We start from the raw sequence: 24,812 nt of genomic DNA on the forward strand, positions 1-24,812 counted from the left end.
CAGGGGCTTGCCCCACCTGGTATTAATCACAACAAATTCGAGTCCTTTTCCTTTAAGAAAAGGAAGGAATGCCCAGTAACCCAAATGGCCAGAAAATGCAGGCAGGCAAGGTATCCCACAATAGGCCCAGAACCTACAGTGGGGGATAGAAAAAGAAGAAATGCTAAGGGGACATCTTAGACAGGAGACAACCCAGGAACCCAATGGCCTGGGAGAAGACCCCCAAGGTTGAGGATAATAAAAAGTGATCAAAACTAGAACAATGTTTGGTAAAGAAGGTAGGCAAAATGGTATGTGAGAAGATTGAGAGCCAGAGTGGTCCAGAGCCAGGACAACTGACTGTGATAAAACCAGGATAACCTGGGTGAGACATCAAAAACAGGAAATAACCCCAATAAGGCAAAAGGGTATCTGTGCTGTCAGGACAGCCAGGTAGAGACAGATGTAGGGGTTAAACTCTGCCTCCCCCCAAATGAATGCAGCTACTGTGGGTGGAAGATGGTGAAAGCTTCCACAGCAATACCAGAGAGCCAGTTAAAAGCGACCCTGGCCACAAGAGGGGATGGTAGCTCTCAGAGGAAAGGCTGAGCTTGGAGGAAGGAGAAAAGCCCCTGGCAGGAAAACAAAAGGCAAGGGAGGGTGACAGAGTGAGAGTAGCCTTAGACTCTGGGCACTTGGTAACCATCCCCACATGGGGAAAATTAGGGAGATAATTGGTTCAGGCTTGAATAATAAACCAATTAACAAGGTGGCTCAGCTCATCAGCTGAGGAGAGCTAAAAGAGAGACAGGAAGAAGGGAAGGCTGGAAGGAAGGGCCAGAGAAGCCCAGGATCTGAGAGAAGTGAGATCTCTCTCCCCCGCCCCTCATCCTGTGCCTAGGGAGAATGTTAGAACCTTGAGCAGAGGGGAACGTGTTCTGCTATAATCACACTGTTTGCAGAGAAGCATCTAAGGTGAGGGAACTCCACTCTTCTAAATTTTTGAACCGCCTCTGCCCAGACCAGAAAGAGAGGTGGGGCTGTGTGTGTGTGAGAGAGAGAGAGAGAGCTGATGTTGCCAAATCTCCCCAGTGCGTTGAATCAGGCAATTCTGGTAGAGCAGGTAGGAAGAGAGGGGAGTGCAGACTGACTCATTCACAGGAGTGGTGGAGAGAGGAGGGAGGAGAGCTGCCCTGGGCTGTTAGATTCCTTTCTGCTCCCTTCTCCACCCTCCTCTTCTGTGGGAATGGAGTTAGCTGCTCTCTCTCCCCTACCCAAAAATCTCTCTGTCACCTCCTGTAAGGACAAGAAAATCTCTGCCTGCCTCCTGCAGCAGCCCTGATTGGCTGCTCTTCCCCCAGTGGTGGGGAAGTGGGGAAGGCAGCCAATCAGAAGAAGTTTTTCTCAGAGGGAGGGATGAAATTTGGGAGACAGCTGGAGCTTTTGGTGTCTCCTGATAGGCTGCAGTCCAGCCAAAGTCATAGTGCTCAGAGGAAATTCCAAGAGTTGGCAACACTGGCACAGGCTCCTAAAATCAGACATTTATTCCCATACAATAGGAACTCAATAGGAACCTCATGCTGTAATTTGACTATCTACAATCCTTGTTGCCTACACACTTTCATCTGCTTCTAATCTCTGTTGAACTGGACTCAGCCAGGATGCTGATGAGCATTAATGCTACTTTTTGCCACGTATTAGCCTGACCATTTGGGTAGAGTCAATACATCTTCCAGACCCCTGTCAAAATCTGGCCCTTAGTAAAGAATTTTTTCTTGTCTATATAAAACATATATAATATAGATTGCTATCTATTGGTAGAGAGTGGTGATATTTCTGTAGCTATAGTCTAAGTACCCAAAATTACACTTTTTTCTAAAAATGACATACTTTGGTAATGCAGTGTGTACCTCTAGTTCCTCCATGACTTTAATGTCATCTTCTTCACTAAACTAGTCAAAATAACCTTTTTAGCTATTCTTCCTAGACAAAAAAACATTATTAATATAGGTTAAGGTTGTGACATGAAGTGACAGAAGCCAGGAAAATTCAAAGTTAAGGCTGACACTATATCCTCAGTTCACACTGTTGGGATAAGACAAGACAATGGCAGACTACACTTTGGAATTCCCAGGCTTTTGTTAATTTGTGTCACAACCTTCATACTTTTTAAACAAAGGGTTCTCTTTTCTTTTGAAAAACAATTGTCTGTGAATTTTCTTTTTGTAATATTAGTTTTAAGGTGTTAAAGTCATGGAATGGTAGAGAAAGGTAACCTGATAAAACTTAATGACTCCTCTGGCACTGAATAATTTATCTTGTAGCTAAATTGGGCCAGATTCTCACAGTGCAATGCATACAGGTGCCTGCCAGATTTTCTTCCTAGCCCTTGGTTCTTCTACCACTCATGAGGGGGGAGCAAGAAAGAAAGAAAGGATAATACAGTATTTACGGTCACCAAACCCAGGTTCAATTCACTACTCAACTACTAACTTCTTAAGTGAACTTGGGCAAAGTCACTTAGTATCTCGCTGCCTGCATTCCCCATCTGTAAAACAGGGATCAGAGTACTCCCCTACCTCACAGGGATGTTGGGAGGATAAATACATTAAAGATTGTAAGGCACTCAGCTGTGACTGTAATGGGGGCTATGAAAATACCTATATAGATAGATGGGTTATTTCTCCTTAGGTAGGCGCATATGGGTTATCATTGCCTTGAGTTGCATTAATAACTCAAGCTTTATACAATATCCTTCTAAAATTACAGATGTCTAGTTCTTTATCTTAATGGTATGATATAACAGGTCTAGAGCAATGTATTCCAGCACAACTCCTATGCTCACTCCGACCCAACCAATCTGTGCTACCACTGCTTTTCATTTAATAATTTATCTCTTAACCTCTATATTTCTTTTATGTATTTTTATGCAATTCCTGTTAAGAAAATAAGTCTAATTTTGGATAAAAACTATTTAGTCTTCTTTCCCTAACTCATTTTTCATACATGTAAAATGGGGGTAGTAATATGTAGTCACATCACAGAGGTATCGTGGTTAGAGAACTAGCATAGGGCTTGGGGGACCTATGTTCACCTCCACACTCCACCAAAGGCTTCTCCTGTGACACTGAACAAGTCACTTTGACTCACTCTCTGCCTCAGTTCTCCATCTGTAAAATGGGGCTAATAGTACTGCCCTACCTCACAGGAGTGTTGTAAAGAAAAACTACATGAAAGACTGTGAAGTACTCAGCCACTACAATAATGATGGGGGGTCATATAAGTACCATAGATCCGTAAGTTTCCGCAGGGAGTGGTATCAGGGTAAAACTTTGCATTTATCATCAGTCAATGGTTTGTTTTGAAAAATGGCAATATTCCTCCCCCATCCCTTGTTCCCACAGCAGAAGTCAAATAAGACTTCCACTGAATGCTGACCTAGGCTTCTAAGAATCCTGCAACTCCAGTCCCCTAATCCCCTTCAATCCAAACAGGAATTAAAGCTGGTGAAATGCACATTATGCAGGGTGCAAGTGACTCAAATCCAGCCTTGTCTAGGTCTGAAAAGGTTTACTGTCCTAATAGGGCCAGGCCCAGTAAAACTGGAGGAAAAGGGGGAAATATTCTTCTAAGATGACTTGTTGCCACATTTGGAGTCTTGCCTTGTCCATTTCCAATGTTCATTGTCCCAGCACCCAAGAAGTGGGATTTATGTAACATTTTGTCTGATATCACTTGGATTTGTTACAATACCACCAGCTGATATGATGCTACAGGACAATATGCCAGTCAACCAGGATTTTGGAGTTTAGAGGCATGACACAGTAGTATTGCAACACTGTGTGATGGGAGATAGAAGGGAAGATTTTTAGTCTGTGAGAAGGACTAAACAGATCAGCGTGTCCAGATCAAGAACCAGCTAGACTGATCATTCATCTCCCTAGCTGCAACCAAGTCATCAGATTTGGCTCAGTGTAAATATACCTCCCTGATCAAAACAGATGCCAGCCTATTCTGCAGCCCATACCCAAGTGCTCCTACTGAAACTTTATCATTGCCTCTTTACCGTGTCTGGCAACCCCTTTACTTAGTCTCTTGGTGCCTCTATCTTGGGGACTTGTGGTTCAGCGACAGGCAGGGCATTCCAGGCTTTCACTAAAAGAAAGTTAGAAGGCTCAGAGATCTGAAACTTTTAATAAATTAACACAAGCATGCTTGCTGCTGACAGCTGGAGGAGCAAAAGGAAGACTATACAGAAAATCTGGAGAGTTGCGTCATGAGGATGCTGGGGCCAGCTTTTGAAGGACGGGAGTCTTGATCTCTAAACATGGCACTTCAGGGGTTCCACATTGACATGTATTCCACACTTTCAGTAGTGTACTCAGTTTACAATGAGAAAGCTGTTTTTTCTAATTTCCAGCCCTGCAAACTCATCTGGAAGTCATGATGAGTTTTCCGATGCATGCATCACCCCAATAATAAAGATTCTGCATACCTACACCAGGCAACTGCATATCTGTTATACCTAGGCAACCCCATTAGCTTCAAGTTATGCCTTCAGCTGCACCCAGATGGATCTAGTATCAGTGGAAGAGCACAAGTATAACGTGGTCTTCTAATGCTGCCATGTGGGTTTACACAAATTTGCTCTGCACCTGGAGATGAGTTAATTATACTACTGATGGTGTATGAATCAGAAAACAAGAACATTAACTCTCATAGAGGTGTGTTGGTTATGCAGAGCTAGCAATAGCAAAAACTTATTTCTTCACTCAAGTCAGCAGATTTGACTCTGGATAAATAAAGGGGTTTGATTTTAAAAGTGTCCAGATTTACACAGCTACTGGTGAGATTAGCACCACACTGTAAATGTCAGAGATTTGGGAAAAATGTACAAAATGTAGGATGTTTATCCAAATGGAACTAAATCTTTGGAATTTCATCTTTTTTTACCCAAGAGATGTATGTCACAACCAGAAAGTAAGCCTTCTGACTACTGGTCAGAGCAGAAGTCAAGAGTTAGATACCAAGAAGTTGGAGTCTGAGACAGGCCAGATGTCAACACTGAGAGTCAGAAAGCAGGCATGACCAGGTTACCAAAAGATCAGAGTCAGGTAGTAGAACCAGGTATTGCAGGGGAAGCTTTCTTAAGCAAGGGGAACCCAATTACAGAGACAACTTCCTGGTCCTGTGCTTGGTTTAAATGGCAGGTGGGAACAAATCATGACTTCCAGTGTTCTGCCAATCAGCTCCCAGGACTGTTGTCCTCTGTCAGAGTTCAGCTTCTGACAAGCATTAGTAGATCACTATGTGGCAGCTTGGAGTGCCCTGACACCTAAGAGCCCTATGGTTCAGGGTTCAACACCTGCAGTTTCTGATATCATACCAAGAGGCTGGTGTACTCTCTATCAATCTTAGGTACGTATATGGCTCCCATTACTGTAATAGCTGAGCATCTTTAATGTATTTGTCCTCAGAACACTCCTGGGAGGTTGGGCAGTGTTATTAGCCTCATTTTACACATGGAGAATTGAGGCAGAGAGCGAGACAGACTAAATGACTTGCCCAAGGTCATATAGGAAGTTTGTGGCAGAGCATGAAATAGCAATCTAGGTCTCCCGAATCCCAGGCTAACGCTTACCCACTGGATCATCCTTCTTCTTTAGTTTCTAAGCAGGGCAGGGAGTTGCAAATACAACATTTTTCTTTTCCCTAAAAATCTAGAGGCAAAATTGCAGATAATGTCACTTTGCACAAAGCCCCCATATTGGGAAATTTGTCCAGCAACTGAAACTTGGCAAAAACAGCTATAGTCCCATGCATGATTAACTACTGAAATAGCAGTATCACTTTGGGGAACAGAGTACCAGAGAGATTCGTATCTGACAGTCGACTTCCATACGGAGATCACATCATCAGGGCACATCTAGCAGTTCACACAACCGTGAGTGAACAGGCAAATCGAAAGAGCATTTCAGACCATTATAATCTGCTGCAAATTTCTGTTCACTTATATGCAGCTCTCTTGGCCTACAGAGCCAGGTCTCTATAAATTCTACATGCAGCAACCTGGGGTTATTTTAAAAACAGTCTGAGTCTTTACCCCATCCACAACAGAGTAAACAGACCCCCACTTAATAGTGTCCAAACTCACCCATCTCCCTGGGACTTTACTTGTAATTCAAAAACAAGAACATAAACTGTAACCCAAGCTTTCTCTCACAGCGTGGCTGTTCCCATGGATTCAGGCCAGGATCACTTCTTACCCATAAAGACACTCCACATTTCTTTATAACAAGTTAGAACTAATTGCACCCACTTGCCAGAGCAACTGAGCAATTGTTATCCTGGACATCAATGCAGAATTCTAGCACCAAAGCCTGGTGTGATTTAACAGAAGAGTACAACATTCCTGTCTAAAGTCTTGGAGTTTGTCAGCCTGTTAGGCCATCGCAGCTTCTGATAGACTATGCACACTGCCTACCTACCCCTCCAGTTTCTGCTGCACATTGCCAGGTAGCAAGAAATTGACTTCCTGGGAAACAAAATACCTTTGGTTTGCGGGGCCTTCATAACTGTTTATTAAGGCAAACTTACAATAATGTTAACATACTACATCTTACATGACTTATTCAGGATCAGGTTAATCAGGTTCAAAAGAACCTGGCTAAAGATTCTGGCTTGCTGGCTGCTCTTCCTCTGAGTACACTAAAAAGGGTGACCAAATTTCTAAATGCTTTTCCTCTTTTTGACGCTTCTCTTATGTACCTACTTGGTGTGAAAACTGTTCCATTATAAGGACTGTCCCTAGTTTACTATACCACAGTTCCATAGGAGGAGTCACCACATTTTGCAATGATGTGCAGTACAAAGTCTAGTACAAATAGTAAAAAAGAAAAGAAAACTTGTTCTGTTTAAAATGTAGATCCTTTACTGGAGTATTAAGTGAGAAGGTCAGGGGATCTCTAGGAATCCGGCATTTTATCATAAGATGAATCTCTTTAATAATATGCTCCTCAAACCGTCAAATTCCCAGGCCATGTGTGCAAGTTTGTTCCTCTTTCCCCACCACCCCTCCAACAGAGAGCCTCCCTAGTAGCAAAGATATGAGGGGTTTAAACTGGAGCCAAATGCCACCTACAGAGTCATTTATAAATATATTCTTTATGAGCTACACAAATTGAAGATAGAGAGACCCATTCATCCAGATCAACTTCTTTGTCCAATTCTCTCTCCCGTCTTTCCATCTGGCTAGTTTTCTTATCAACATCTTTTTCTATCAAAGTTGTATACATCTTAGAAATTAAACCTTTTGGTCCAGCTTGCTCCTGGGTTATTTTTTTTTCTCTTTTTTGTTTTTTTAACTACACACGGAGATTGCAACATGCCACAGCTTCCCCTCTGCTCATGAGTGCAGGTACACAACAACAGGGCCACCCAGAGAGGGGGGCAAGTGGGGCAATTTGCCCCAGGCCCCGGGCTCCACAGGGGCCCCCACGAGAATGGCTGAGGCTCCCTCCCCGGCCCCACCTGACCACGTCTCCGCCCCTCGACCGGAGCCTCAGTGCATCCAGCAGCGTCCCTTGACAGCTGCAGCGTGGCTCTGGCAGGGCCTCTGAGCTCTGCCCCGCTTAGAGCTGCATGGTAAGGGGGTGGGACTGTGAGCTCCAGACTGAGCGAAGGGAGCTGAGCTGTTATTTAGTGTACATCTCACTCCTTGACTGGAGGAAATGCATATGTTACATATTATTATGTAAGTAAATCTACAATCAATCTGCAAGCATGCCTCTGCCTGTATTACAGGGGTAGGCCATCAGGTTATGCCCTGTGTTCCCAACCTGGCAGTTGCAAACACCTTCCCATTTTTATAACTAAATGAAAAGGGAAGGGGGCTCGAAACTATGAGGGGAGTTCCAGAAAGTTGTTTTTGTTTTGTTTTTTTTCTGTTTTAACATGAGGTCATGGTAGAGAAAAGTGGAATATGTGGGTCATGCTGGAGAACAACTTTTATATTCACTATGGGGACCTCTAGCCCCAATTGTTCAGAACCGCTGTTCTGCATCCCACATCCCAGCAACAAGTCCTAATTTACCAATGTTCTGGCCAACATATACTGCAGTTAGCAAAAAAAAAAGCTTATATTTCTTTTATTAATCCGTTTCCATTGAAGGATGTCAATGATGTGCTGATAAAATTACGTTTAAAAAAGCCCTTGTTACTGATGGATAATGGAAACCCACCCAATCACTTCACAGTGCCTGAAGCATTTAGCCTCATATCAATGAATCCAGTTGGTGGTTAGGACCTCCAAAAGAATTTCTGGGACTAGAGGACATCAAAGTGCTAAGAGCCCTTACCCATCTCAGCATTTCCTCATCACTCTTAGTACCTCTTCCCATTACTTCCCTGTTTACCCGATTCCTGCCCTGTTTCCATTACTTTCTGCCCCTTTTCCACCCTTCTTTGCCTCTTTAAGGAACAATCAAAAACAACAATCCTTGAAGAGGCATTTTATCAATTATGAACCTCCTTGGTTCTACCTAGTAGCATTTTTCATAAGGAGCAGGCCAGCAGCATCATGAAACCCCACCTGCATTCACCACAATGGGGTGGGAGGCCCTAAATAATCTTTAAAAGAACAGGAGTACTTGTGGCACCTTAGAGACTAACAAATTGATTACAGCATAATCTCAGTGACTGAAGAGTTCAGCTTGAAGGAAACATTTCTTGTAGGGAGTCCAGACCCGAGAGGGTACATGAAGTCGTGGAATTATCCTCTTCTTACCTAGTGGTTGGAAACTTCAAGGCGTTGGAGGTTTTAGGCTGCTGAGGGGCAATTTAATACTCTGCTCCATCCCATCCCAATTCAGCAGGGATCAAATTTGATCAACAAACTATATATACAATGTAGTTCAATAAAGTTGGCAGCCCCCATAACTATTGTGCTTACTAGATGATGAGACCACCCACCACAGTGTGCACTTTCTTGTTGTTTGAACTACACTGGCTTGTGTTCTCAGACCATAAGTCCTCTGAGGGAGGTACTTTGTTGCTTCTTGTCCCCTCCCTTAGCTAGTACAACAGTTCTCTTCTGAAAGGCCAATATATTAAGAAGAATGCGGTAATTATGCATGAAAATTAGGCAGGCAACTGCATGCACATTTGTCTGAAAGTTTAGGCCATTCTGTTGCCAAGATTCCCTTACCTAGAAGAGTATTAGCAACAGGTGATGCAGGACATCTTTATTACAAAAGCTGTTCTATAGTAGTGCTTTATGCTTCAGTAGGGCCATCCATGAGGTTGATCTTGCAAGATGCTAAACATCTTAATTCTCATTTAAAGCAATTGGAGATGGAGGTCCTTCACATCTGTAAAGATGGGGATCCTCAGATGGGGACCAAAGTGCTTTACAGACATTAACCCACAAATATTAATGCAAAGTGGGTATTATAACCATTTTACAGAAAGATGAACTGAGTCACAGGCAGGTTAGGTGACTTGTCCATAGTCACATAAAAGGTCAGTAGCAGAGTCAGGATGAGAAACCCTGAATGGAGGCCTAGTCCACTGCTCTAACCATTCGACTCCACTCTTTAACCTTAGGCAAGTTCATAAAAGGGAAAAAGTAGCATGGGGAGAACCTTGGCCTCCGACTACATGGCCCAACGTTGGAATGTAAATGTTGTTATTCTTTATTTATTTGTATTGTGATAGGTCCCAAACTTCCCAAGCAGAATGGGGGCTTCATTGTGCTAGGTGCTGTGCACATAAGAAGACAATCCCTGAGATCAGGTAATACCATAGAGACAGCACTATCTTGCTTTAATACTATCTTCAGTATTAAATACTTGACTGAAGTGTGTTCTGTCTGCTATATTAATATATGGAGGCTATATCTGAATACTGTTTTATAAGGTATGTGTGGAGGGGGGCTAAACAGACTCAAACTATTTAAAAAGCTAGGAGACAAGTAAATTTAAGTCCATAATTTTGCCAAAATAAACATTCTTGAATGTCAATATATAAGCCACTTCTGTAGAGCACGTCTTTTTTTATTATAAGCGATTCTATCCAAAGCAAAAGAAGTCAATTGAATTTATGCAAGATTACATAATTAGCTGTAAGAAAGTTTCCCACTTATTCAATAGCTATTGTATCTCCTCAGTCTACAAGTCATGATGATCCAACATCATATCAGATAACATAGTTATTAATTACATGTATCTTTTCTTTCAAATCAATAAGTATGAAGAGTGACAGACAGTCAAGATCTGCAGCAGTGACAATTTCCAAAGAAACCTCTTGGAAATATACCATTTTTGCTGTTTTATAAATCAGTCATTAGGAGGCAGCAAATGGCTCAAAACCATGTAAGATGATAAATGTTGTAGGAAGTTGAAAAGGGATAGAAAGGACTAGGAGTGGAAAATATATTCAGGTACGAAAGTGACTTCCTGACACTCTGATTGGACTGGAGATGTCAGATAAGATAGAGTAAGCGCTTTAGATCCCAAATCATTTAATAAAGGTGTTCTAATCATCCATTAAACCAGATCTAGATAAACTGCACATGATTCCTCTGATGATTTGGTAGTATTAAAAACCACACAAAGACAGAAAATGTTCACCATGTATGATTTCCCATAATATACTTTCTATGTTGATGTCACAAAATTACATGTGTATTCACAATTATTGCTAGCCAAAACATGAAAATAACACAAAATATACTTCATAGCATTTCATCCAAAACAAAGAATAGTTCATGACTGAAATATTATCAAGATTTTCAATTCACTTAAAGTTTTCATTAACCTAGGTATAATTAAATATCAATGCAGTTTTTTTTTAAATTTTACTTGCAAAGTGTTAATGGTAAGATCTTTGATAGGCTGTAACATTTATACCTTTTCTCCAGTGTATAATATAAAGGCAGACAAAACCAATAAGTTTCCAACATCAGAATTTCCACTGTGTCTGTGGATTGTTGTAAAGGAGAATCAATAATTGTTGCCAGCAAGCTTATATCATATGCCATCAGAAAGCTCTTTTAAAAATGTATTGATATCCATAAACACATAAGTGGAGAAGTGAGCAGCAATTTAGCAATCTACGCAAGTCTATAAAGGTGGAAAGAATAAAACTATGGGCTAGGTTTGCACAATTATGCATAACTCCATATGTGGCATTTTCACATGCTGTACTATCTGTGTGTGTGTGTGTGTGTGTGTGTGTGTGTGTGTGTGTGTGTGTGTGTGTGTGTGTGTGTGTATTATATATATACACATACACACACACTGTTACCAATACTATTATAAAAGCATGCAGCTATAGTAAAAAATACAAGGATATAGAAACAGTTGAATCAGAACTGGTATATTACATATTAATAAATGCATACTGCTGCATAACAGCAGTGTTAGCAATATGACATTTGCAATTAATCTAATCCTTTCAGCTTCACTAGATTTAACATGAATTATTAATAATAAAAACAATGCACAAACTTACTATTTGTTAGATGTCCACTTTGTCCTTTGGTTTTGAGTCAGTGGGAAACAGTAACCACTAGGAAATCTGGTAGGCAGAAATACAGTAAAATAATAAATATGAATACGCTGAAAAGAAACTCTAGCTTTTCTGCAAGTTCTTTTTCTCATAATATTCCACAGGCAAGGTAAAAAAGTAAAGCTGAAAAAATATATATATATTTAAACATAGTCCAGCAGTCTTCAAGGACCCATGGCTCCCAAACTTTAAAACAGTTAAAGACTCAAAATGTTGAGACGCCACGAATAGAACAAAAATCCAAGTTCAATATCACTAGTTACACAGTGTATGTCAATAAGAAAGACTGAATCTCCAAAATAATGATTAATGTTTTTCCCTCTCTCTCTTTTTTTCCCTTTCCATTCACATTTTCCTTCCTATAAAATGCACATAGGTTTGTTCTTCCTTGTACCCTGACTCAGGCCTGGCTTTGAAATGCATTTCAATCTCTCAACACAGACTGCTTTCACTGCATTTAGAGTCCCACCAAGGCCCAGCTTTAAAAGCTACTGATTCTTTTTTTCTGTAGCCTTCCTCACAAAAGAAGGGTATTTTGTAAATTACCAGCTCGTTCAGATCAACAAAAGGTACTTTCATAGAAAGCCCCATTTGATTTTGCTCAAATTTGATTACAAGGATGGAGAAAAGGAAAGGAAGTCAAAAAGAAAAACCCCAGATGGCTTTTTCATTCATCTCAGTGAATGAGCTTTATCTGTGCCTTTTGAAACTGTAGCAGTGGAAAAGCATTTCTGTTGGCTTAAAAAACTTGACAAAAATTATTGGTTTGCCATTTCTCATGTAACTGCCATTGGGAACTGGATGAAAAGACTTTTTCATGGGATCGCCTGCTTGGATCAAAATAATGGAGATTAGGTATTTCATTATAAATTACAGTGGGAGATAGAGCAGGCTGTCATATTAATAGCAACCTGCTCATGGCCTTCAATGGTAGCTATTCTCCTAGACAAAGGACCAAGGGGTTGTCTATTGAACTTGTACTTTAGGCCTGATCAATTTTCTATCATCAAGGCAAAAGGTGAGGTGGCTAACAAAAGAATTCACACATGAGTGACCTCATAAGCCTAGAGATAAAACAGCTTAAAGAAACAAAACATCCTGAAATTATGGGTGATAAACTATATAAAGGAAAAAGAGGAGAGAGAAAGAGAAAAGGGGAGAAAAAAGAGCACTGGTCTATAATTCTCTTTTCCCTTCTTGGGCGAATGGACACATTAAAAGCTACTTGTTTTCAGCGGTAGATAATTGCAGCGCTTGCCTTACAATGTTCTGCCTTAAATCCTTCCACGTACTTCTTCTCCAACAAGGTTCCAGTAATTTCATTCCCGAGTAACCATGCTAACGCAGGACTTTTAATAGCCACACACACACACAAAGGATCAACAACAACACCACCACAAGCAGAAAGATGCCATGTAATAGGCATTCAATATGTAATCAAACTACAGGGGACTGCTATCATCTCCCCTGAGCTGGTACATTTTCTATACGAAAGCTCATTAATTAAGAAGAAATTCGACAACTATGTTATGTGGCAGGAGCATCCCTTCTAGAGACAGGAGGCCTTGACACATTTCTTTCAGCTGAGTTAATTTGTTATTTTATGTACTGTGCAAAACAACATGTGAAGTACACATGTTATAGACAGATGCCTTCACAAGTATATTCTCCTCACATCTTCCTAAGCCTAAGAGGGAGTGATGATCACTTTAGAACAGTGGCGTTCGACTTTCAAAGAAAGAATGAATCACTTTGTCATCAATTGGAGATAAAGAGAGTGAAATCCTGGGCCACTGACATCAAATGACAAAACTCCCATTGACTTGAAGGGGGCCAGGATTTCATCCACAGAACCACACAAGTACAACCTTGATTATGTGAAACTCCCTGTTATCCAAAAGACAGTCATGACTTCTGATATCTCCTAAATATTTTGAAAATTCCCTCAATTTACTGACTTGTTCAGTATCTTTTCTCAATTTGGACAACTGAAGCTGGATTGTACTTGGAATGCACAAATGCATGTATTATGTTTATAATAAATAGCCGATGCATTTATCAAAGCAGCTTGCAATTTGAACAGTTTTACCTTACACTAGACAGCATGAGCACAAATACAAAGGTAACCCAGAAGACTGTTTTACCTGTAGATAGAGGAAGGATGCTATATTGGTTAGGGTAGTAGCCTGAGACCTCGATTTAATCCCTGCTCTGCCACAAACATATTGTGTGATCCTGGACAGGTCACTTAGCATCTCTTTGCTTCAGTTTCCTGTTTGTGTAATAGAAATAATAGCACTGCTCCTCCTCTCAAGGGTTTTGTGAGGATAAATATATTAAAGATTATCAAGCAATCAAAAACTATAGTGATGAGAGCCATATAAGTATCATAGACAGACAGACATTTTGCTAGAGCCAACTGCCATATAAAGATCAGGGCTTCACGTAATACTTTAGGACACATCTTCACTACCAAAAAAAAGTGTGTTTTCTGGGTTTTTTTTTAAATAGCTGGATAACTAATGTGTTATCTATGCCACTATAAAATCCTAGTAGAGAGAAAGCACCTGTAATTTTCACTACAGTGAGATAGATGAACCATGGGCTGGGGTATACGGTAACCTTGCCTAACTACCGAGCAGTAAAACTACAGGTGTCTTGTCTCCACTAGGATTTTACAGCAATAGCCATCACATTTTATTAATCCCATTTAAAAAAACCACCCTTTTTGGCAGTGAAGCCAAAGCCTGAGTCGAACACTGTAACAAAGCCACATGAGAAGCTAGCAAGGGCTACTTGTGGCTGTCAAGACAAGCATTAAGTATCACAACTGTAGTGAACACACTTCTGGGCAAATAGATGAACAACAAATAGATGATCCATTTCAAATCAAGGGAAGTTTTCGTAGCAATTTTATAATTCCTCTATCAAGTGAGATGCAAATGAAACATTAATGTGCTACCAATGACTGCAAGATACTTACAATTTTCTTAGAGCTGGTTGAAAAATGGACAGTATATTTCACATAGTCTGCGGGGACTATATATGCTCCCTCTGTAGCAGGCTACTGCCTCCTCTGAGCCATGCTAGGGCAGTAGTCAATTCCCCTTCTCATTAGTTCATAATGACCAATTCAATTAATTTCACCTGTTTTGTTTTATGAAATCGCAGGTCATGGTTTTATTTTCAAATGTGCCATTTAAATTCATTCACCAAATAATCTTTGCAAATAGTTCTTAGTGTATAGCTTCTGCATGCGCAGCCCATTGTGACTACTCAGTATGTGAAGCTCAAGCTGTTTGATTGGACACACAGGTCACATGGAATGTCCTGTTTGCTGACTGAGCCCAGATTTGGCAGTATATCCCTATTCATAGCACTGTGCTGAAACATGTGATTAAATAGTTTCCTGAATTGGGACCTGGATGTAGAAAACATTTAGAATCTAGTTCCTCGGATAAAGCTTTGCAAGTATACATCTGGAACTTTGCCTTATGTGACTATTCTGCAACATTTGCTTTTTCAGTGAACATTCTTGCCAGTAAATGAATGGAAAGCAAACACAAACGGGATGTGAACACAGTCAAAGCTAACTGAGAAAGACCAAAGGAGCATACACGGAATTTTCTCTCCCCATCAGCATTCACCCATCTTTAACAGAGAAGATCAACAGCCATAGGCTTAGAGGATATGAAGTGCAAAAGACAGCAGACCACACACACTATCCCAGCTAAATCTCAGATAAACATATTGAATCATAGAATCATAGAAATGTAAAATAGAAAGGGACCTCAGGAAGTCAGTAAGTCCAGCCACCTGCACTGTGGAAGGACTAAGTGAGCCTAGACCATCCCTGATAGCTTCCACTGGTGGGGACTCCACGACCTCCTTTGGAAGCCTATTTCAGAGCTTTGCTACCCTAAAGTTAGAATTTTTCTCTTAATATCTAACCTAAATCTCCCTTGCTGCAAATTAAGGTTATTACTTCTTGTCCTATCTTCCGTGCACATGCAGAACAATTGATCACCATCCTCTTTATAGCAGCCCTTAATATATTGGAAGACTTATCTGGTTCCTCCTCAGTCTTCTTTTCTCAAGACTAAACATGCCTTTTTTTAACCTTTCCTGATAGATCAGGTTGTCTAAACCAGATTGTTGCTCACCTCTGGACTCTTTCCAATTTGTGCACATCTTTCCTAAAGTGTGGTGCCCAGAACTGGACACACTCCTCTAGCTAAGGCCTCAGCAGTGCTGAGTGAGTGAGTGAGACAATGTTGTTGTGTTTGATTTTTTCCTTCCTGTGAAGTACTTTGCATTTGTCTTACTTAATTTTATCTTGTTGAATTCAGACAAATTCTCCGATTTGTCAAGGTCATTTTGAATTTTAAACCTGGCCTCCAAAGTGCTCGCAACCTCTCCCAGCTACCAGACCCCAGACTGACCCCTGCAGATCCCCACTAGATACGTCCTCCTACTTTGACAGCAAACTATTGATAACTACTCTTTAAGTATGGTCTTTCAACTAGTTATGCATCCATCTTTAATGTAGACCCATTTCCCTAGTTTGCTCATAGAATGACATGGAGAACTGTGTCAAAAGCCTTACTAAAAATCAAGCTCTCTCACATCTACTGTTTCCCTCTTATCTGCTAAGGTCAGAGGTTTTCAGCCTTTTTCTTTCTGAGCCCTGCAACGTGCTGTAAAAGCTCCATGATCCACCTGTGCCACCACAACCGTTTTACTGCATATCTGATAGATTAAAAGCTGTTAAACCGGGGTTGGGCAAACTACGGCCCGCAGGCCAGATCCGGCCCCTCAGGGCTTTGGATCTGGCCCGAGGGATTGCCCCCCGTGGTACTGCGGACCCCCCACTGCTCTTAGAAGCAGCCGGCACCACGTCCTTGCGGCCCCGGGATGGAGTGGAGAGGGCTCCATGCGTTGCCCTTGCCTCCAGGCACCGCCCCGCCCCCAGCTCCCATTGGCTGGGAATGGGGAACCACAACCAACGGGAGCTTTGGGGGGGGGTACATGGGGGCGCAGCAAGGGCAGCACACACTGAGCCCTCCGCCCCACCCTACCAGAGGGGTCGCAGCACTTCCTGGAGTGGAGTGGCGTGGCATGGGGCAGGGCAGTCGGGCAGGGACCCTGCCCTGGTCCCGGAGCATGCTGCTGCCACCACGGAGCTGCTTTAGTGCCGGGCCAAAGCCCAAACCCCGCCTGCATCCCATTCCCCAACTCCCTGCCCTAAGCCCCCTGCCTGCATCTCACACCCCTCCTGCACACCATCTCCCTTCCCTGAGCCCCCTTGTACACCCCACACCCCTCCTGCACCCCAACCCCATGCCCTAAACCCCCTCCTGCACTCTGCACCCCCATGCACCCCAACTCCCTGCCCTGAGCCCCCTCATACACCTCTCACCCCTCCTCTGCCCCAATCCCTTGCCCTGAGCACCTTCCTGAATACCACACCCCCTCCCACACTCCGCACTCCCTCCCACACCCCAACCTCCTGCCTCAGCCCTGCAAACAATTTCCCCACCCAGATGCGGCCCTCAGCCCAAACAGTTTGCCCAAACACATGCACAAATATATAATATAAAAAGGATAATATAATATTCAGTTTTTTATTTTTGTATGTTAAAATATGCCTGAGTCCCACTACCTGGAGTTGAAGCCGAAGCCCGAGCCCTGCCACGCAGGGCCACCTGTTGCGTGGGGCCCCAGGCAATTGCCCTGCTTGCTACCTCTTAACTCTGGCCCTGCTGAAGCCAATAGGTTTCAGCCTATCATTCAGGAAAATTAATTCACTGTCTGGTTAAAAAAATAACCCCAATGTGTCCAAATAGCACACAGTGACTGGCTTCTTTTTTGAATGCTCTCTGGTTTATTTTGGTGGACCCTCTGAAACCTGCTTGCAGGTTGACCTACTGTTGCGGGTCTCAGTAATCCGATCAAAGAAGGAAATTAAGTTGGTTTGGGATAATTTGTTTCTGACAAATCCATGCTGACTATTCCTTATAGCTAGGGCTGACAAGCGATTTTAAAAATTAATTGCGGTTAATCGAGCAATTAAAAAAAATAACTGTGATTAATTGCACTATTAAACAATAATAGAGTACCATTTATATAAATATTTTTGGATGTTTTCCACATTTTCAAGTATATTGATTTCAGTTACAACACAGACTACGAAGCGTACAGGGCACAGGGCTCACTTTATATTTATATTTATGATAAATATTTCACTGTAAAAATAAAAGAAATAGCATTTTTTCAATTCACTTAATAGTACTGTACAAGTACTTTAGTGGAATCTCTATCATGAAAGTTGAACTTACAAATGTAGAGTTATGTACAAAAATAACTGCATTCAAAAACAAAACAATGTAAAACTTTATTTATGTTTTCCAGAGAACATGGGCCCATGCTGATGATGGGTTCTGCTTGACAACGATCCAAAGCAGAGCAGACAGACGCATGTTTAATTTTCGTTATCTGAGTCAAATGCCAAAAGCGGAAGGTTGATTTTCTTTTTTGGTGGTTCGGGTTCTGTAGTTTCCTCATCAGAGTGTCACTCTATTAAGATTTCTGAAAGCATGCTCCACACCTCGTCCCTCTGAGATTTTGGAAGGCACTTCAGATTCTTAAACCTTGAGTCGAGTGCTGTAGCTATGTTTAGAAATCTTGCATTGGTACCTTCTTTGCGTTTTGTCAAATCTGCAGTGAAAGTGTTCTTAAAATGAACAATGTACTGGGTCATCATCTGAGACTGCTATAACATGAAATATGTGGCAGAATGCGGGTAAAACACAGAGCAGGAGACATAAATGCTCCCCCAAGGAGTTCAGTTACAAATTTAATTAATGCATTATTTATTTAATGAGTGTCATCAGCATGGAAGCATGTCCTTTGGAATGGTGGCTAAAGTATGAAGGGGCATATGAATGTTTAGCATATCTGGCATGTAAATACCTCGCAATGCCGGCTAAAAAGGGCCATGTAAATGTCTGTTCTCACTTTCAGGTGACATTGTAAACAAGAAGCAGGCAGCATTATCTCCTGTAAATGTAAATAAACTTGTTTCTCTTAGCGACTGGCTGCACAAGAAGTAGGACTGAGTAGACTTGTGGGCTCTGAAGTTTTACATTGAGTTTTGAGTGCAGTTATGTAACAAAAAAAGCTACATTTGTAAGTTGCACTTTCACGATAAAGAGATTGCACTATGGTATTTGTATGAAGTGAATTAAAAAATACTATTTCTTTTATGATTTTTACAGAACAAATATTTGTAATAAAAATAATATAAAGTGAGCAGAACACAATTTTTATTCTGTGTTGTAATTGAAATCAATATTTGAAAATGTAGAAAAACATCCAAAATGTTTAATAAATTTCAATTGGTATTCTATTGTTTAACAGTGCTATTAAACCTGAGATTAATCACAATTAATTTTTTAGTTAATCGCGAGAGTTAACTGTGATTAATCAACAGCCCTACTTATAACTAAGGCTATAATTTAGTCAAGGGTATTTTTTATAAAGGTCATGGACAGGTCATGGGCAATAAAAATTCATAGTCCATGACTAGTCCATGATCTTTACTAAAAATACCCATGACTAAATCTTGGGGCTGTTGCAGGGGAACCCTGGGGGGCCGCTGCAGGGGGTGCCAAGCAGCAGCTGCTCCGGACAACAGAGGGACTGCTGCTCCGGCAGCCCCCAGGGCTAGCCACTGCTTGGGCAGGCCTTGGAGCCAGCTGCACTGACTGCTGCTCAGGCAGTCCCTGGGGCCAGTTTTCTGGGGCCGCTCGAGCAGCAGCTAGTGCAGCTGGCCCCGGAGCTGCTCCAGCAGGGGCTGGTGTGGCTGTTCCTGGGGCAGCCCGAGCAGCTGGCCCCAGAGCCAGCTACACTGGATGCTGCACAAGTCACAGAGGTCTCGGAAAGTCATGGAATATGTGACTTCTGTGACCTCTGTGACAGACACAGGGTCCTATTTAAACCCTATTATCCTCCAGGTGGTTCCAAATTGATTATTTAATCATTTTCTTCAGTATCTTTTCAGGTACTGAAGCTAGGCTGACTGGTCTATTATTCCCTGGGTCCTCCTTAGTCCCCTTTTTAAAGATAGGTGGTGTTATGTTTGCCCTTCTCCAGTCTTCCAGGACCTCTCCTGTCCTCCAGGAGTTCTCAAAGATAATTACTAACAGCTCCGAGATAGCTTCAGCTAGTTCCTTAAGTACCCTAGAATGAATTTCATCAGGCCCTGCTGACTTGAATGCATCTCACTTATCTAAATATTCTTTAACTTGTTCTTTCCCTATTTTGGCTTGCGTTCCTTCACCCGGATGAAAGATGCAAAGTATAATACCTATGCATTCAACAGTTGCTATGTAGCATTATTATTTAATCTTCGTTTTTTTGCAGTGGAATTCTTTACATTTTGAAAAGAGTATTTTATTGTCTCCTTGCCTTTGGGGTAGTAGCGGGAGATGTTCATTAACAGCTGTAATTGTACTAGGAAGGAAGAGAGGTAATAAGCGTAAACAGTGTGTCACGTATAATTAACATTTTAAATCACAGTATTTACTAAACTCCAGTGGTATTAATAGCCAGTTGAGGAACCATTGCTATGAGCTACAGGGGGCTGTGAACACAGAACCTGAATATGCTTGTCCTGAGGTTTCTGATTGCCTAAAAGATAAGAGGAAAAAGAGTAATGGATGATAAATGATGTCAGGTACAGCAGAATAACTTCATATCATAAGATGCTGGGAAGTAGTTGACTGTTGGGTATCAAATATGTCTTACCCAAGATCATGATGGTGTCTCATAACCTAGCAGCAAGGTGGAATGACTAGAATTAATGATGGAGAAACATCAAGAAGTTAGGACACTTGTTTTAAATAAACACATGGGAGTTCAGGTGCGTTTCAGAACTTGGTGTGTCTTCATAATTAGTACAGAAGTCTGCAAGGACAGCATTTCTGGTAGAACTTTGCCTTCAGTTCTTGGGTGGCATCAGGAAAAGCAAAAGAGCATGAAAATGTTTGTAGAACAAGTTCAGATTGGCTATTATTTTATCCAAACCAGCTCCTTCGTTCTATGTTTGAGGACATTTGGTTATAGTCTTTATACTTATTTAGCTCTGTAAATCCTCTCTAAGTGCTCATTGAATGCTCTGGGTGCCCATTCTATCCACGGAAAACACCTAGTACAAATAACACAATATAAAAGACTGTTCATCTCATATTGACAGACAAATACTCACCAGCAAATATACAAAATACACCAAATTTCTCCAGCCCTCAGTCCATGTCTCCCCAACTGCCTCAGGGAAAAGATGGACTATTCAGCAGGTCTGGAAGGTTAATAAATCCAGTACCAAAAGGTGAGACCAAATTACCCTTTCCAGAGACTGCTCTGGCAGCAGCTCCGTCCCATTTATAATAGCAGAGCTCCAGCTCAACTGGTTCTGTTCATCTCAGCTGTGGACAATGGAGAGGTAACCAGGTCCCAAACCATTTAGGGCTTTATAAGTTAAAATCTTTAAATTCACCTGGAAATGTGCTGGCAGATAACACAGATCTTTGAGCATAACTTGCTCTTGGCATATAAATCCACTTTTTAAGGAGGAGGAGGAGGAGCATTCTACACTAGGTTCTGTTTCCAAGGGGTCTCAGTGCACCGTCCCGTACAGAGTACAATGCAACAAGGACACTTGTTGCAAGTTCCTTGCATCTGAGAAGCAATATTAGACTCTTCTCACCAGGCACTGATGGAGAGGGTGCTATTGGCTACAGCTGCTAGCAGGGCATTCAGGATCTCACAGCACATCTCAACTGCACATCTAAATGGTCATATGCTCTGCATCAGGGTACAAATATAGGTTCCTCTAATTTTTCCAGCTGTCTCTCCCAATGCAACTACACTATCAAGCCACTTTTATCTTGATAAAGCGATGGTAAGCCAGCCCTCTTCCAAGCCCCAAGGTCATATAGACTGCATGGCCCATCTTTTTCCCTAAGGAGGCCTTAACATTCATGCTGAAACCTCTTGACACCATGCTGGCAGTATAAGGCACCTTAAAGTGGATATAACTAATTTCCATCCATTTTAAAGCACCTCTTCCTCCATCAGATCGGTGCAAAAAGACTTTAGTGTAACAGAGAATCAGGGTTTGGGCTATTTGTTCCACTGCTCTGGCCAGATCAAAAGTGATAGAGATGTAGAGCAAGATGCCATCAGCATACTAAACTTGTTGGAGTCCATGTTGCCTCACTAACCCTCCCCCAGCAGCCAGATATACACATAGAATAGGAGGGGTAGCAAAATAGCCCGATGAGGGTACCCCAAATAAGAGACTCCTCAGGGCAGAGGATCAATTGTCTGCTACAATCCTCCAAGTTTTCTCAGAAAAATAAGACTGAGGTTACTCCAGAGAAGCTGTGTCCATCTCTGCCTTGGTCCACAAGTAATACAATAATATATAGTGATAAAGATAATCAGTGGTATCAGAAGCTGATGACATCTAAAAGAATCAACACAGACATTTTATTTTCATCCATTACTAGGAGAAGATCATCAGTTAATGTAATCAGGACAGTTTCTAAACCATTTCCAAGCCTATAACCTGCTTGGCCAGGGTCAAGGTATTCAAAGTTTTCTAAACACAGCTTTCTCAATGGTCAACCAGACTGTCCATGTCAAGTGTTGGTTTCTTGAACACTGACCTTACAATAGCTTCTTTCAGAACCACTGGCATCCTGCTCCTCTCTGTGCTTCCCAGCTGGCTTTCAACACCCGGAAAGGACAAGGATCCAGCTTGCAGGTGTCACAAAGCTGGCCCAGCACCACCAAGATCACAGAGAGCAATACTGCCTGGAACTGCAAGAGAGAAGACTCAGCAGGAGTCTTCTTGAGAAACTGTTCTGTATCCATGCCAGTAGACAACTCAGTCGAAATCCAAGCAATTTTATCTCAGAAGTACCATGAAAATTCTAGCAAGGACAGTCAGCACAGGAAGTTTCTGGATCACACAGATATCAATAATGAGACCAAATAATTTTTTAACTCAGTCCTAAAGTCTTCAGTCTTAGAAGTCTAACAGTCAGCTGCTCTAGTGAGCAACAATATCCAAAAAAGTGTTGGTATTTCTTTAGGGAACAGTAAAGATTTAATTTCCTTATTTACACCTCACAGGGGTGTTGTGAGGATAAGTACATTAACATTTGTGAAGCACTTTGAGAACTACCAATGAAAATTATTACATAAGAGTTAGGTTAGCGATGAGTTAAATTTATACTGCAAAACCTGGTAGCATACTTGCACAAATTATGGAGAAGCAATACGAATACAGTAAACATTGTATATTTAGTATAAACAGGGATAGGTCATAAAAAGTGAGCCTAACGTTACCATAGCAGAGATAACTTTATATTTTATCTCTGGAAATATAGAGGGAAATCACTTAAACCCACTAATGAAATGAGACAAAACACGACGATTCTTTAACATGCACACACACTACACAATAGTTTAGCACAAAAAGCAAACATAACTTAAATTGAAACTAATTTACCTGCAATCTGGTCACAATGCCAGAGTAACATTTAAATTACATATAACGACAAAGAGAATTTAGGAAAATACATAAGCAATATAAAATAGTAAATTACCTTTTTTTAAAAAGTTCATAAAAAAAAGAAAAATACAATTCTATCACACAACTGAAAAAAAGATTTCAGCAGAACAACATCTAAGACAGCATTTCTCAAACTTTAGAAATTTGAGTTCCTTTTCAAGAAAATGAAACCAAACGCACCCCGTTTCCATTTCCTCCTCCCCACTTGCAACGACAACACATGCTGTCAAAGGCCCGCCCATATTAATCCATGTACAACCCTATCCTACCCTTCCTTCCTTCCATCAAGAGTTCTTTGCACAGCGCAGAGTCCCTGCCCCTCTTTAGAAATGCTGATCTATGACATGAACTTCAGGTCTCAGGCAAACATCCAGAAATATGAATAGGAGATTGCCTACATAAGAACTATGGCATCAGGGCCACGAGTGACAAACATTACTATAATCTTGACAATAATCCAGAGCACATATTCCAGTAGAGAAGACAATGCATTGAAATGTTCATACTGCCAATGCCTCTTAATACCAAATAAATTAACAATTCTTAAAAATCAATACATACATAACCTCTGGTCGTACCAACATTTAAGAATACCAGGGTACCACGTTGTTGACTTCGCCGGACTTCTATGTTTCAGCTATAGCAAGTGATTGCTACATTCTGACAACTCCAGCCCTAAATTACCATGACAACATGAACATATAATTATATACATGCACTGGAAGCCAAACTAATGAAAGAGAAGTACAAAGCATCTGAGAGGATTTTTTTTTTTAATTTTGTGATGCAAGGAAAACTAATAGAACTGAATAGATTTTTTTAAATCACATTTTCACAAAGGAACATCATGTTTATTAAAACAGGGAATTAAATGGACTTTAATGTAACAAACACTAAGACCATTCCAATCTTTCAGCCCATTTGTTTAATCAAATTTTTCAATAGCAAAAAATTCAAAAAGGCAGAAATAAAGCTATTTTAAGTATTGTGTTGTGCAATTACAAGTATTTGGCAGAGATCATTTTACTTTTTTTTATTATGTTCCTGAGTTTAGCAGATCTTATTTTGAACTGAATTTTAGCAACATACCTAACATACAAAAATCAAAATAAACTTTGTTGTTCGTACATTTAAAATAAATTCCTTCAAAGACTTTTTACATAAACACATTAAATTCAACTCCGGACAAGTGTTGTTTTAAATATTTTTTTCAGGTGAATGTAGCACTGGTGAAACGTGCCATATAAAGCCCTCTCTTTTCAAGGCTGTTTAACTACAGAATATATGCAGCACAGTCAGCTACAGTACAGAGTTTCCCACATGGCTTCCTGCTCCCAGTAAAATACACCAACACTTTGGATGGATTAGCTGTAGGGATCATTTGTCAAACTCATTCAGTCCTGATTTTTCTGATGCAGTGATGGTGGTGGTAGTTTTGGAGATGAAGACACATCTGTTAGGGAACAGAGTGAGAGCACTCAGTTCACACAGACCACTGAACAGCCTATAACCAGAAAATCTACCCTCTCCTCCTATGTACCCTTCCTGGCCTTGTCAGCACTCTGGAGCCAGCCTGTGTTCTAAGGGTTTACAAGACCTGTGGCTTCTCATCAGTAAGATGTTG

General features: G+C 41.1%; 1 long non-coding RNA gene across 2 annotated transcripts in view; it reads right to left on the minus strand.

The window, feature by feature from the left end:
• Nucleotides 1-24,812, minus strand: part of LOC115657799 — a 393,014-nt gene that overhangs the window by 339,022 nt on the left and 29,180 nt on the right. For both annotated transcript variants that reach the window (XR_004002060.1, XR_004002061.1), the window contains exon 2: nt 11,491-11,556. This is a non-coding gene — a long non-coding RNA (uncharacterized LOC115657799). The remainder of the gene's footprint in view (nt 1-11,490; nt 11,557-24,812) is intronic.

Source organism: Gopherus evgoodei, chromosome 9, assembly GCF_007399415.2.
Source record: "Gopherus evgoodei ecotype Sinaloan lineage chromosome 9, rGopEvg1_v1.p, whole genome shotgun sequence".
NCBI classification, from domain to species: domain Eukaryota; kingdom Metazoa; phylum Chordata; order Testudines; family Testudinidae; genus Gopherus; species Gopherus evgoodei.